At 43.5% G+C, this 14,180-nt stretch overlaps 1 non-coding gene across 1 annotated transcript; it reads right to left on the reverse strand.

The window, feature by feature from the left end:
* Nucleotides 1–12,002: 12,002 nt before the first annotated feature.
* LOC119625397 (U6 spliceosomal RNA) lies at nucleotides 12,003–12,109 on the reverse strand. Its single transcript, XR_005241605.2, has one exon. It is a non-coding gene; the product is annotated as a U6 spliceosomal RNA (small nuclear RNA).
* Nucleotides 12,110–14,180: the final 2,071 nt, after the last annotated feature.

The following is a 14,180-nucleotide window of genomic DNA, read 5'->3' on the forward strand; positions in this document are numbered from 1 at the left end:
AAGCTTTAAAAAAGATTCAGGAATATCCAGGCAGAGAGCAAAGGGAATTTGCTCCCTGTTCCCATAGAGACATTAAATTGAAATTGCTTGGATCAGCCGGGCACGGTGGCTCATGCCTGTAATCCCAGCACTTCAGGAGGCCAAGATGGACAGATTATAAGGTCAGGCGTTCCAGACCAGCCTGTCCAACATGGTCAAACCCATCTCTACTGAAAATACAAAAATTAGCCGGGCCTGGTGGCACATGCCTGTAGTCCCAGCTACTTGGGAGGCTAAGGCAGAAGAATCACTTGAACCCAGGAGTGCAGTGAGCTGAGATCGTGCCCCTGCACTCCAGCCTAGGTGACAGAGCAAGACTGCGTCTCAAAAAACAAAAAAAAAAAGAAAGAAAAAAATTACTTAGATCCTAAGAATGGGTATTTTTTAAAATTGTGGTAAAACAAACAACAACAAACCCACAATGTAAAATTTGCCATCTTAATAATTTTTAAGTGTACAGTTTAGTAGTGCTAAGTAAATTTACATTGTGATGCAACAGATTTCCAGAACTTTTTCATCTTGCAAAGCTGAATCTCTACACTTTTTTTTTTTTTTTTTTTGAGATGGAGTTTTGCTCTCTTGCCCAGGCTGGAGTGCAGTGGTGCAATCTCAGTTCACTGCAATCTCCGCCTCCCAGGTTCAAGCGATTCTCCTGCCTCAGCCTCCCAAGTAGCTGGGACTAAGGCGCCTGCCACCATGCCCAGCTAATTTTTGTATTTTTAGTAGAGATGGGGTTTCACCGTATTGGCCAGGCTGGTCTCAAACACCTGACCTTGTGATCCACCCACCTCGGCCTCCCAAAGTGCTGGGATTACAGACGTGAGCCACCGCGCCTGGCCATCTACACCCATTAAACAACTCCCCACTTCCCCTTCTCATCAGCTCCTGGCGACCACCATTCTACTTTTTGTTTCTATGAGCTTGACTACTTTAGATGCCTCATATAAGTGGAATCATACAATATTTGTCTTTTGTGGCTTGTGTCACATAGCATAATGTCCTCAAGGCTCATCTATGTTGTAGCATGTGTTGGCATTTCCTTCCTTTTTAAGGCTGAATAATATTTCATGGTATGTACATAACACATTTTCTTTATCCGTTCATCTATCAATGGGCATTTAGGTTGTTTCCACATCGTAGCTATTGTGAATAACGCCGTGGTGAACACTGGTGTGCAAATACTATATCTCTTTGAAATCCTGCTTTCAATTATTTTGGATATGTAGCTAGAAGTGGAATTGCTGGATCATATGGTAAGTATATTTTTAATTTTTTGAGGAACCTCCATTCTGTTTTCCATAGCAGCTGCATCATTTTACATTCCCACGAACTGCACAAGTGTTCCAAAGAGCATGGGTATTTTTAAAAGCTCTTTCAGTAGAAGCTTTCTGTTTATTATCTTTTGCTTTCCTTTTTTCTTCTCTATCATTGCCTTAACACAACCTATCTCGTTTGCCTGGACTAACCAATTGGTTTGATACATTTTCCTATATTTTCTTTCTTTTTCTTATTGGAGGCTATACAATTTCATTCTTTTATAATAGACTTTAATTTTTTTTACATGTATATTATTTAATAAAATGCTTTTTTCTTTTTTCTTTTTGGAGCAGGGTCTCACTCTGTCACCCAGGCTGGAGTGCAGTGGCATGATCTTGGCCCACTGCAACTGCAGCCTCCTGGGTTCAAGCAATTATCATACCTCAACCTCTGGAGTAGCTGGGATTACAGGGGCACACCACCACCCCTGGCTAATTTTTATATTTTAGCAGAGATGGGGTTTCACCATGTTTGCCAGGCTGGTCTCGAACTCCTGATCTCAGGTGATCCACCTGCCGTGGCCTTCCAAAATGCTGGGATTACAGGTGTAAGCCACTGTGCCCGGCCATAAAATACTTTTTTCTAACAAAATCGAAAGCTTTTTACTGTTTTTATCTTTTCTTAAACATATCGTGACATTTAAAGTACGCTTGAATAATTTGTTGTATAACTTTATCCCCCACTCCATCATAATAGTGTTCTCTGGAGGTTTAATTTCACATTCTTTTAAGCACCCTCACCCCATAAATTTTTTCACAATTGTTAAATTTTCTGACATAATTTATCAATTTGTGTGCTAAAATCTGTTTTCTGTGTACAAATGTATCTGAGTCACTTTTCCTCTTGTCACTTTCAAGAAGACCTGATACAATACAAGGTATTATTCAAAATATGTAACAACCAGGGCCCTGGAATCAAACTGAGCTGACTAATCAGCATGCTGTCTTCCTGCAGGTGGGGTGGGAGGGAGGGGCTGCTGAAGGAGGATACAAGGATTGTGGTTGGGGGGAGCGGTGGGTGAGAGGGTGTTCTGGGAGAGATAACTGGCGGATATTTGGGCTTTGGGGTAACGGTATTTACTAGCAAGTAAGGAAGTGTTCAGGAGTTATATTAAAGGTATTTACCTGTAGGGTAGCATGGGCACTCACCAGCCAGAATAGGGCACTGACCTATCAGAATGAGCACTGACTTTAAGCAGCCTCTTTGTTCACACCAGTGCTGCCATCCTCGGTGAGCATCAGCCACAGCCTGCAGAGAGAGAGAGAGAGAGAGAGAGAGAGAGAGAGAGAGAGAGAGATTATATGCAGTTTTTTGTTTGTTTGTTTGCTTTTTTCTTTTTCTCGAGATGGAGTCTCACTCTGTCACCCAGGCTGGAGTGCAGTGTCACAATCTCGGTTCACTGCAACCTCCGCCTTCCAGGTTCAAGCGATTCTCCTGCCTCAGCCTCCCGAGTAGCTGGGATTGCAGATGCATGCTACCATGCCCGGCTAATTTTTGTATTTTTAGTAGAGGCGGGGTTTCACCAGACTGGTGAAGGTCAGACTGGTCTCCAACTCCGGACCTTGTGATCCGCCCACCTCTGCCTCCCAAAGTGCTGGGATTACAGGCATGAGTCACCATGCCTGACCAGTTTTTTTTTTTTTTTTTTTTAAAGATACTTACTGTTCTAGTGTGGAATATTGTCTGGAATGGAATGGTTTAAATATTACCATAGTGTAGTTTAAAATATAAAATAGGATTTGGAACCTTATTGTGATAAATTTCTGTATAGGATGTATGTGGTTGTCTCCCCCCGCCAAAGTAAGGAACCCTTTTAAAGCATATTGAGAAGGTATTTTTTGATATTAAAGGGTGACAGGCCTTTAAATCTTTCAGGGATACATATAAGCATAAGGATACAGCCTCTATGGAGAAGGTGTGTGCAGCACTCAAAGTTGCTAACATCAACTTCCTAACTTTCAGCCAGGGTTCTTACTGCATTTGGCATGGCTCTGATGGGACAGTGGAGAATTTCTGACAGTATAGCACACTACCTTCTGACAAATGGGGTTAAGCTGCCAAAAGTGACAATCAGGGATTCTGTAAGAAATTCTGGTCATTAAATCGATTTTATATTATTACTTTTTTTGTTTGTTTTTTTTGAGACGGAGTCTCGTTCTGTCGCCCAGGCTGGACTGCAGGGGCGCGATGTCGGCTCACTGCAAGCTCGGCCTCAGGCCATTCTCTTGCCTCAGCCTCCCGAGTAGCTGGGACTGCAGGCGCCAGCCACCATGCCCAACTAATTTTTTTTTGTATTTTTTTTTTTTTTTTTTTTAGTGGAGACAGGGTTTCACCGTGTTAGCCAGGATACTCTTGATCTCCTGACCTTGCGATCCGCCCGCCTCGGCCTCCCAAAGATTACAGGTGTGAGCCACTGCGCCTGGCCTGTATTACTTTTTATTAGGTTGGTGCAAAAGTAATTGTGGTTTTTGCCATTACTTTTAATGGGAAACACCGCAATTACTAATCTTCCGTTTGTCACACGACTTTAAAACCATATATTTCCCCTCAATTTTTTTTCTCCTTTTGGTTTAATAGTTGTTAAGACATTTTTTCGTAATTAGCACAGTATGTTTGACTGCAGACAAGTTTATGATACTTCTAGGCTATAAATCTTTAGAATTCTGTGAATTTCAACATTTGAAGTAGTCCTTCAGTTATATTTACATATGTTGTAAATATGTAAATATATATACACACACACATATATATAATATACATATATATATATATTTTTTGAGATGGGGTCTCACCCTGTCACCCAGGCCGGAGGGCAGTGGCATGATCTCAGCTCACTGCAACCTCCACCTCCCCAGTTGAAGTGATTCTCCTGCCTCAGCCTCACCAGTAGGTGGGACTACAGGCGCCCACCACCACACCTGGCTAATTTTTGTATTTTTAGTAGAGTTGGGGTTTCACCATATTGGCTCTCTGGGGCTTCTTTCATGAGGGCACTGGTCTTTAACTCCTGACCTTGCGATCTGCCCACCTCGGTCTTCCAAAGTGCTGGGGTTACAGGAGTGAACCACCGTGCCCAGCCATGAATATATTTTTAGTTTAGGGAATCTTCCAAAATACAAAGCACTCCCAGTTAGGTATCAATGAGTTTGAATTATTGGTAAGAGTTTGAATTATTGACAAAATGTCAAAAATATCGTTTAATTTTACATAATAATCTTATTAAATATATTTTTGTGGAAAAGAATGAAAGCTTGTTTTATTTTGCACCCACATTGCAGTAGTTCAGCAGTGTAGATACTGTTTTCCCTTAGCACCTTGAAGACACTACTTCACTGGCTTCTTTGTGGCATTTAATCTCTCAGTTGAGAAGACGGTTGCCTAATTGTCATTCCTTTCCCCCAGTCTTTTATCTCTGATAGTCTTTTATCTCTGATAGCCCTTAAGATTTTCTTGTTGTTCTTGATGTTTTAAAATTGTTCTGTAATGAATTGACTTCTTTATCCTTTTGGTATGTAACACACTTCTGTAAAAATTCAACTTTTCCTTCATTTTCTTCTGGAATCCTCACAATCTAACCTCAATACTCCTCCATGGTTCTCTCATGTTATTCTCGTCTTTGGTCATGATTGCGTGAATTCCTCCACTCCAATTCAGTAATCCCCTTTTCAAAGGTATCCAGCCTAGAGTTCATTTTTTTCAATTGATCTTTAAATTTTAATGTCTATTTTTAAATTTCTACTTGTTTCTCTTTTAGATCTACCTCTTTCTTCTTCCATAATAGTTTTTTTTTTTTGCTTCCTACTTTCTTGTTCTTTTTTAATGGAGGAAATATCTTTATCTCTTTAAGTATCATAAGCACATTTATTTTCAATTCCTTATCAAACAGTTCCACAAAATTATTATTATTATCATCATTATTATTACTATTGAGACAGTCTTGCTTTGCAGCCCAGGCTGGAGTGCAGTGGCACGATCATGGCTCACTGCCGCTTCAATCTCCCGGGCTCAAGCCATCCTCCCACCCCAGCCTCCTGACTAGCTGGAACTGCAGAAGTGAGCCACTACACATGGCTAATTTTTTAATTTTTAGGTTAAGGTTAAGGCCACACTGTGTTGCCCAGGCTGGTCTCAAACCCCTGATCTCTCAAAATGCTGACATTACAGGGAAGAGCCACCATGCTAGGCCTAATTTTATCTAGAGGGAATTTATACTCTTAACTGGGGAGGTGGACTTCATACTCTTTCTTATGTAAAATATTTTAATGTGGTTCTGAATTTTACTTTGCAGGAGGCTATTCTGAGCGGAAAGAGCTGTAGTCTTTTATCTATTTTCTCTTTCCTGTTCCCTCCCTGCTCTTTTTCCTACCTGACAGTACTGCCTTTACCCCCACATAGCAGCCTGGGACCTCAGCTCAGAAGCAGAAACACGGCATTTTTTCTTGGTATTCCTGCCTTACTTTGATATTGTAAATATCACAGTATTTACAATACCACAATTATCACATATTTACACTATCAAAATAAGGCAGGAATACCAAAAAATTAAACTCACATGTTAATTTGAGAAAAATTTATAGGACTATGACATGCATTAATGTGTCATTTAAAAAATCTTCCATTAAAATGTTGTATTTTTTTCTTTTGATTCCTTCACTACATTAGGCTCTGTCCCTGAATTCCTCTTTCCCGACTTCTGCTTCGGTAGCTTTAAGCCATGGGGTATCCAACATTTTTTCAGGCTCCATCACAAGAGGGAGCCCTATCGCTAGTCCCCATCCTCAAAGCTCTCTGCGTGATGTTGTCTACTGCTACTCTTCAATACCCCGTTGGAGCCAAAGCCCTGGGCCTATGAACAGAAGACAAGTAGGTATACAGCTGCAATTCAGCTCTCTTCACTGTGTAATTTTTGTTTGTTTCTGTGCCACGGAGGTATGTATGTTTTTGCATTCTGAACCAACTATATCATTTTAATTTCCCCTTCTTGGAAACTTTTTATTGCTACATGTTTGGAATGAGGGTAGGGGCTGAAGGTGGGAGAGGGGGAGAGATTGATCATAGAATGAGGCTGACTCACGTCTTAGGCAGTTATCAGTTGTGTCCTTCTGCTAATATTCAAGGTGCAAAAGTTTAGGCTGGGCACAGTGGCTCACGCCTATAATCCCAGCACTTTGGGAGGCTGAGGCCAGTGGATCACCTGAGGTCAGGAGTTCAAGACCAGCCTGGCCAATGAAACCTGTCTCTACTAAAAATGCAAAAATTAGCTGGGTGTGGTGGCACGTGCCTGTAACCCCAGCTACTAGGGAGGCTGAGGCAGAAGAATCACTTGACCCTGGGAGGAGGAGGTTGCAGTAAGCAAAGATCGAATCGGCCTCAAAAAAAAAAAGAAAGAAAAAAAAAAGTTATGTTCATGTTTTATTTGGCAAGCTATTTCATACTTTTTAGTTTTTATTTCTTTGTTTTAATTTACCAATAAAGCAAAGGCAAACCATTTAATTTTTATTTCTGATTACAAAAGCAATAACTTTTTTTTTCTTTTTTTTTTTTTTTTTTTTTGAGATGGAGTCTCACTCTGTCGCCCAGGCTGGAGAACAGTGGCCAATCTCAGGTCACTGCAACCTCCGCCTCCCAGGGTCAAGCGATTCTCCTGCCTCAGCCTCCCGAGTAGCTGGAACTACAGGCGTGCATCACCATGTCCAGCTAATTTTTGTATTTTTAGTACAGATGATGTTTCACCATGTTGGCCAGGCTGGTCTCGAACTCCTGACCTCACGTGATGTGCCCACCTCAGCCTCCCAAAGTGCTGGATTACAGGCATGAGCCACTGCTCCAGCCACAATAACTCTTAATTATAGAAAATTATTAAAATTCAGGAAAGGGGAAATACTAGTTTGGAGAATGGTGAGTGGGATGCTTTATGGATGCCTCCTCTTTGAAGATGTGCCTTGAAAGATGAGGATTTTAGCAGTAGGATTGTGAAGAAAGAAAAGATAGAAAGGCATTTTAAAGGGGGGATGGAATCCAGATATGGAAATAAAAATATTCCACATACTTCACAGGATATTGCTGGGTACATGGAGTAAGGGTGGATATGTAGATGAAGCTGGAAATGATTTGGGATGAGATTTTGCAGATCTTGAATGTATTCTTCAGGAAATGAAAATGCAAGTTCTTGGCCAGGTGCGGTGGCTCACACCTGTAATCCCAACACTTTGGGAGGCTGAGGTGGGTGGATCACATGAGGTCAGGAGTTCAAAACCAGCCTGGCCAATATGGCGAAACCCTGTCTCTACTAAAAATACAAAAATTAGCTAGGTGTGGTGGCAGGCGCCTGTAATCCCAGCTACTTAGAAGGCTGAGACACTAGAATTGCATGAACTCTGGAGTCGGAGGTTGCAGTGAGCCGACATCACTCCACTGCACTCCAGCCTCGGGGACAGACACTCCTTTTGTCTCAAAAAAAAAAAAAAGAAAAAGAAAAAGAAAAGAAAGAGAAGAAAAGAAAATCCAAGTCCACATTTGTCCTTAAAAAAAAATTCCTGTAAAGCTCTTTTTGTACCACAGCACAGAGAAGTACAATGTTACATTTGAGAAACACTATTTTGTTCATTTCCTGTGAGACAAGTTTGAATGTAAAATGGGAGGAAAAGCCTTGTGTTTTAGTTCCTTCCTGATTCCCCCTCGCCACCCCCCCGAAAGGTAGGCAGGAGCTGGGGAGGAGAGGAGTTATGTATTCACTCTCCACAATTAAACACAAGTAAAAATCCACATCTATCCCCAACAGTAAAAGTCACATAACCAGCACTTTAACTATAAACACAGAAAACGTTTTATGTTGCTACAAGAGCAAATGTATAATCAAGAAAGATTCTTTGTAATGTTATGTAAAACCTGAAAAGTCTATAGTTTTGGTTGATTGCCCAGTAAATTGAAAGGACTTTTTTTTTTTAATCTTGGGTTTCGTTTTTCTTGGTCTAAAGCCCAATCTATTGCCAGTGGTGACTCAGAAGGGATGCCTGAAATAGTTCTTCTGAAGTTATCTGTCTTTGTGTCTTATCATCCAGGGATAGCCAAGACTTTCTCATGCATCTATATATTTCACAAAAGCCTAGCACAGTGTTCCCATGTTAAATGTTTGCTGAATTACAGAAAAGCATTTCAACTCATCTGTCAAATATGTGAGACAACAAATAGCATTTGGTGATGTGTCCACGGATGTGCAGTTAGAATTGTAAGGCCAAAGTAACCCAGAAGTTTCCTTTTCCCTTTTTCTTGACTAGGAAGAACTGTCCAATGAACGCTATTCACTGATGAAGGAAAAGTTCTGGTAAAGATATTTTTTCAAAATATTAAGATAAAAGTAAAAGCACTTATTTTCAGAAAGTGATTATCATTAGCTAGAAAAATCGAATCACAAGGTTAGGCATGGTGGCTCACACCTGTAATCCCAGCACTCTGGGAGGCCGAGGCAGGCGGATCACAAGGTCAAGAGTCGAGACCAGCCTGGCCAACATGGTGAAACCCTGTCTCTCCTAAAAATACAAAAATTAGCCAGGCGTGGTGGCAGACACCTGTAGTCTCAGCTACTTGGGAGGCTGAGGCAGGAGAATCACTTGAACCCGGGAGGCAGCGGTTGCAGTGAGCCAAGATCGTGCCATTGCACTCCAGCCTGGGCAACAAGAGTGAAACTCCGTCTCAAATAAATAAATAAGTAAATAAACAAAACGATGTGTTTCCTTATGGTTCTGGAGGCTGGAAAGTCTTTGATAAAGACACCGGAAGATGTGGTGTGGTGTCTATGGAGGGCCTGCCTTCTGGTTGGTGAGCAGCACCTCTCTGTGTCCTCACGTGGTGGAAGGGGAAAGGCAGCCCTCTGGGGCCTCTTTCATAAGCACTAATTCCATTCATGAGGTCTCCCCTCTTATGACTTAATAACCTCACCATGTGTCCAGAATTGGTGGGTTCTTGGTCTTGCTGACTTCAAGAAGGAAGTCACAGACCCTCGCAGTGAGTGTTACAATTCTTAAAGATGGTGTGTCCAGAGTTTGTAGCCTCAGATGTTCAGATGTGTCTGCAGCTTCTTCCTTCTGGTGGGTTCGTGGTCTCGCTGACAAGAGTGAAGCTGCAGACCTTCGTGGTGAGTGTTACAGCTTCTAAAGGTGGCGCCTCTGGAGTTGTTCATTCCTCCTGGTGGGTGGGTTCATGGCCTCACTGGCTTCAAAAGTGAAGCTGCAGACCTTCGTGGTGAGTGTTACAGCTCATAAACGCCACGTGGACCCAAAGAGTGAGGAGCAACAAGATTTATTGCAAAGAGCAAAAGACCCAAGGCTCCCCTAGCGTGGAATGGCACCCTAGCGGGTTGCCACTGCTGGCCTGCTTTTATTCCCTTATCTGACCCCTCCCACATCCTGCTGATTGGTCTATTTTACAGAGAGTTGATTGGTCCATTTTGACAGAGTGCTGATTGGTGCGTTTACAATCCCTTAGCTAGACATGAAGGTTCTCCAAGTCCCTACTAGACTCAGGACGTCAGCTGGCTTCTCCTGGTGTATCCTGCACCCGGGCTGCAGGCCAAGCTGCCCACCAGTCCCGCGCAGTGCATCCACACTCCTCAGACCTTGGGCAGTTGATGGGACCGAGCACTGCAGAGTGGAGGACGGCACTTGTAGGGGAGGCTCTCCGACCTCGCAGGAGCCCAGGGCAGAGCGGGCGGCTCAGACATTGCGGGCTGCAGGTCCGGAGCCCTGTCCCGCGGGGAGGCAGCTGAGGCCCCGCGAGAATTCAAGAGTGGTGCATGCGGGCCGGCAGTGCTGGGGGACCTAGCACAACCTCCGCAGCTGCTGGTTTGGGTGCTAAGCCCCTCACTGCCCCGGCCGGCAGCGCCATCTGGCGGCTCCGAGTGCGGGGCACGCCAAGCCAGGCCCGCACCCTCCGGAACTCGCGCTGGCCTGTGAGCACCCAGCTCGGCCCGGTTCCCGCCCACGCCTCTCCCTCCGCACCTTCCCAGCAAGCAGAGGGAGTCGGCTCCGGCTCCTGCCTTGGCCAGCCCAGAGAGGGGCTTCCACAGTGCAGTGTCGGGCTGAAGGGCTCCTCAAGCACCACCAGAGTGGATGCTGAGGCCGAGGAGTCACGGAGAGTGAGGGCTGCTAGCATGTTGTCACCTCTCACGAATGGGCCCACCTGCTAATACCATCCCTCACCTTGAGGATTAGGTTTTTAATATATGAATTTTAGGGGACACAAATATTTTGATCATAGAGAGAAGGTAAATTGGTACTGCTCTAAACTAAGGAAACAGAGAGGACTCTGGGAAATGCTCCTCCCTCCCTAGGGCTCCTAAGCTTTTCAAATATTTTCATCATTGCCATATATCTCCCCTTAACCACTCTACAGCCCTGGATTAGACCGTAGCATAAGCCATGATTTTCAATTTGCTTATAATCTGGTGTAGAGTTTCATTCATTCATTCAACATACATGCAGCGCCTACAATGTGCCATAAATATATGCCAGAAAGGCAGAATATTTGCCAAACAAATGGTGCAGCTACTGTATGCAGTGAAATTTGGGAAGCTGTCTCTGGGGGTCGCATAGCTTGGGAAGGCTTTATCAAAGAACTGGTGATTTGAAGTCGGACTTGTAAAATGGATGGGATTTAAACTGAAGAAGGAGGAGGTAATGCTGGAGGTACAGAGGTGTGAGTAGAGGACATGAGGGAATTCAAACTGGAAAGGGGGGTTCCAGGCCGAGCGTGGTGGCTCAGGCCTGTAATCCCAGCACTTTGGGAGGCCAAGGTGGGCAGATCACTTGAGGTCAGGAGTTCGAGACCAGCCTCGCCAACATGGTGCAACACTGTCTCTACTAAAAATGCAAAAATGGGCCGGGCGCAGTGGCTCACGCCTGTAATCCCAGCACTTTGGGAGGCCGACATGGGCGAATCACAAGGTCAGGAGATCGAGACCATCCTGGCTAACATGGTGAAAACCCATCTCTACTAAAAAATACAAAAAACTAGCCAGGCGAGGTGGCGGGCGCCTGTAGTCCCAGCTACTCGGGAGGCTGAGGCGGGAGAATGGCGTAAACCCGGGAGGTGGAGCTTGCGGTGAGCTGAGATCTGGCCACTGCACTCCAGCCTGGACGACAGAGCCAGACTCCGTCTCAAAAAAAAAAAAATTAGCCAGGCATAGTTGCAGGCGCCTGTAATCCCAGCTACTCGGGAGGCTGAGGCAGGAGAATCACTTGAACTGGGGAGGTGGAGGTTGCAGTGAGCCGAGATCATGCCACTGCACTCCATTCTGGGTGACAGAGCAAGATTCTGCCTCAAACAAACGAACAACAACAACAAAACAAATTTATACTTTAAAAGGGGGAATGCTGCTATGTAAATTCTATCTCAATGTTTTTTTAAAAAATTAGACTATTTATTTATGATCCCTGCATGGAATTAAACTAAATGATAAAAAATTTTCTTAAAATCAAGGTAGGAGTCACTTTTTAATCAAAGATTGCATTCTTTTTTTTCTTTTTTAACTTTTAGGTTCAGGGGCACATTGTTCAGTTTTGTTATATAGGTAAACTCATGTCACGAGAATTTGGTGTCCAGAACATTTCATTACCCAGGTACCAAGAGTGGTACCTGATAGGTATTTTTAAAATATGAAACGCTTCATGAAATTGCATGTCATCCTTATGCAGGGGACATGCTAATCTTCTCTGCATCATTCCAATTTTAGTATATGTGCTGCTGAAACTAGCACCAAAAGTTATATTCTACAGTGTATGTCAAATGAAAATTGCATCTGATCTATGAATATTACTCTGGAAAAATCCCTTGAATTGTCCAGGGTATAGTAATAGTCAGGATTAATATATTCTTTACCATCTCTTCATAAATGCGGTGCAGCCAGTTTTTCCTCCAGCGTTGGAGTCCATCACTGTTGCTGTGGATCGGCAACAAATGAAGTCATTGGTTTGCATTTCAGGCCTCCCTTGTATTGAAAATACAGTTTGTGTGAACATAGTTGACTTGTCAGAAATTAAAGACATAGATGATGCAATTTCCCTGAATTATTTTTTTTGAGACTGAGTCTTGCTCTGTTGCCCAGGCTGGACTGCAGTGGTACAATCTCCGCTCACTGCAACCTCTGCCTCCTGGGCTCAAGTGATTCTCCTGCCTCAGCTTCTTGAGTAGCTGGGACTACAGGCATGCGCCACCACGTCTGGCAAATTTTTATTTTTATTTTTAGGTTTATCCATGTTTGTCAGGCTGGTCTCCAACTCCTGACCTCAAATGATCCACCCGCCTTAGCCTCCCAAAGTGCTGGGATTACAGGCGTGAACCACTGCACTCAGCCTTGAACTCTTAAATTCTATTTACTTCATACTATTTTATGTAATTCCTTTCCTCACTTGTATTTATCTTTTTTTTTTTTTTTTGAGACGGAGTCTGGCTCTGTCCCCCAGGCTGGAGTGCAGTGGTGCGATCTGGGCTCACTGCAAGCTCCGCCTCCCAGGCTTACACCATTCTCCTGCCTCAGCCTCCCGAGTAGTTGGGACTACAGGCACCCGCCACCATGCTGGGCGAATTTTTTTGTATTTTTAGTGGAGACGGGCTTTAACCATGTTAGCCAGGATAGTCTTGATCTCCTGACCTCGTGATCTGCCCATCTCGGCCTCCCAAAGTGCTGGGATTACAGGCGTGAGTCACTGCACCTGGCCTGTATTTATCTTATGATTACGTTCTTCTATGTAGTCCTCGTGAACCTTAACATTCTTTCTGTATATAATACATTCTCCTGAAAAAAACATAGTCTTCCCCAAGTAGATATGTTTTATATTTTTATTTTTTAAATCTTTTTCTATTTTTAAAACACAGTTGAGATCATTCTGTACATACAATTTAATAGTATCTTGCTTTTTAGGTTTTTTTTTGTTAAGGTTTCTTACATGTTCTTAAACACCATATCTTTCATCAAGTGAAGATATTTAGCCATACGAATGGTTACACATTTTTATTTTTTTTAGTGTTCTGATATTATAAATAATGTTGCAATGGACATATATGAACATAAATCTTAGTCCTCTGATTGTACTTTTCCATATTTTAAAATCTTTGTTTATTTATTTATTTTGAGATAGGATCTCATTCTGTCACTCCAGCTGGAACACGATGGCACAGCTCACTGCAGCCTTGACATCCCCGGGCTAAGCAATTCTCCCACCTCAGCCTCCCAAAGTCTCAAAGTACTGGGACTACAGCTGTGAGTCACATGCCAGCCTGACTGTACTTTTGGGTTTTTTTGTTTTGTTTTGTTTTGAGACAGAGTTTCACTCTTGTTGCCCGGGCAGGAGTGCAGTGGCGTGATCTTGGTTCACTGCAACCTCGGCTTCCTGGGTTCAAGCAATTCTTCTGTCTCAGCCTCCCGAGTAACTGGGATTACAGGTGGCCGCCACCAAGCCCAGCTAATTTTTGTATTTTTAGTAGAGATGGGGTTTCACCATGTTGGCCAGGCATGTCTCGAACTCTTGACCTCTGGTGATTTGCGCACCTCAGCCTCCCAAAGTGCTGGGATTACAGGCGTGAACCACCCCGCCCGGCCTGCTTGATTGTACTTTTTTTTTTTTTTTTTTTTTTGAGACAAAGTTTCACTCTTGTTTCCCAGGCTGAAGTGCAATGGTGTGATCTCGGCTCACCACAACCTCTGCTCCCAGGCTCAAGTGATTCTTCTGCCTCAGCCTCCCAAGTAGCTGGGACTAAGGCGCCCGCCACCACGGCCGGCTAATTTTTGTATTTTTAGTAAAGACGGGGCTCCTCCATGTTGGTCAGGG

The sequence above is a fragment of the Chlorocebus sabaeus genome, chromosome 10 (assembly GCF_047675955.1).
Source record: "Chlorocebus sabaeus isolate Y175 chromosome 10, mChlSab1.0.hap1, whole genome shotgun sequence".
NCBI classification, from domain to species: domain Eukaryota; kingdom Metazoa; phylum Chordata; class Mammalia; order Primates; family Cercopithecidae; genus Chlorocebus; species Chlorocebus sabaeus.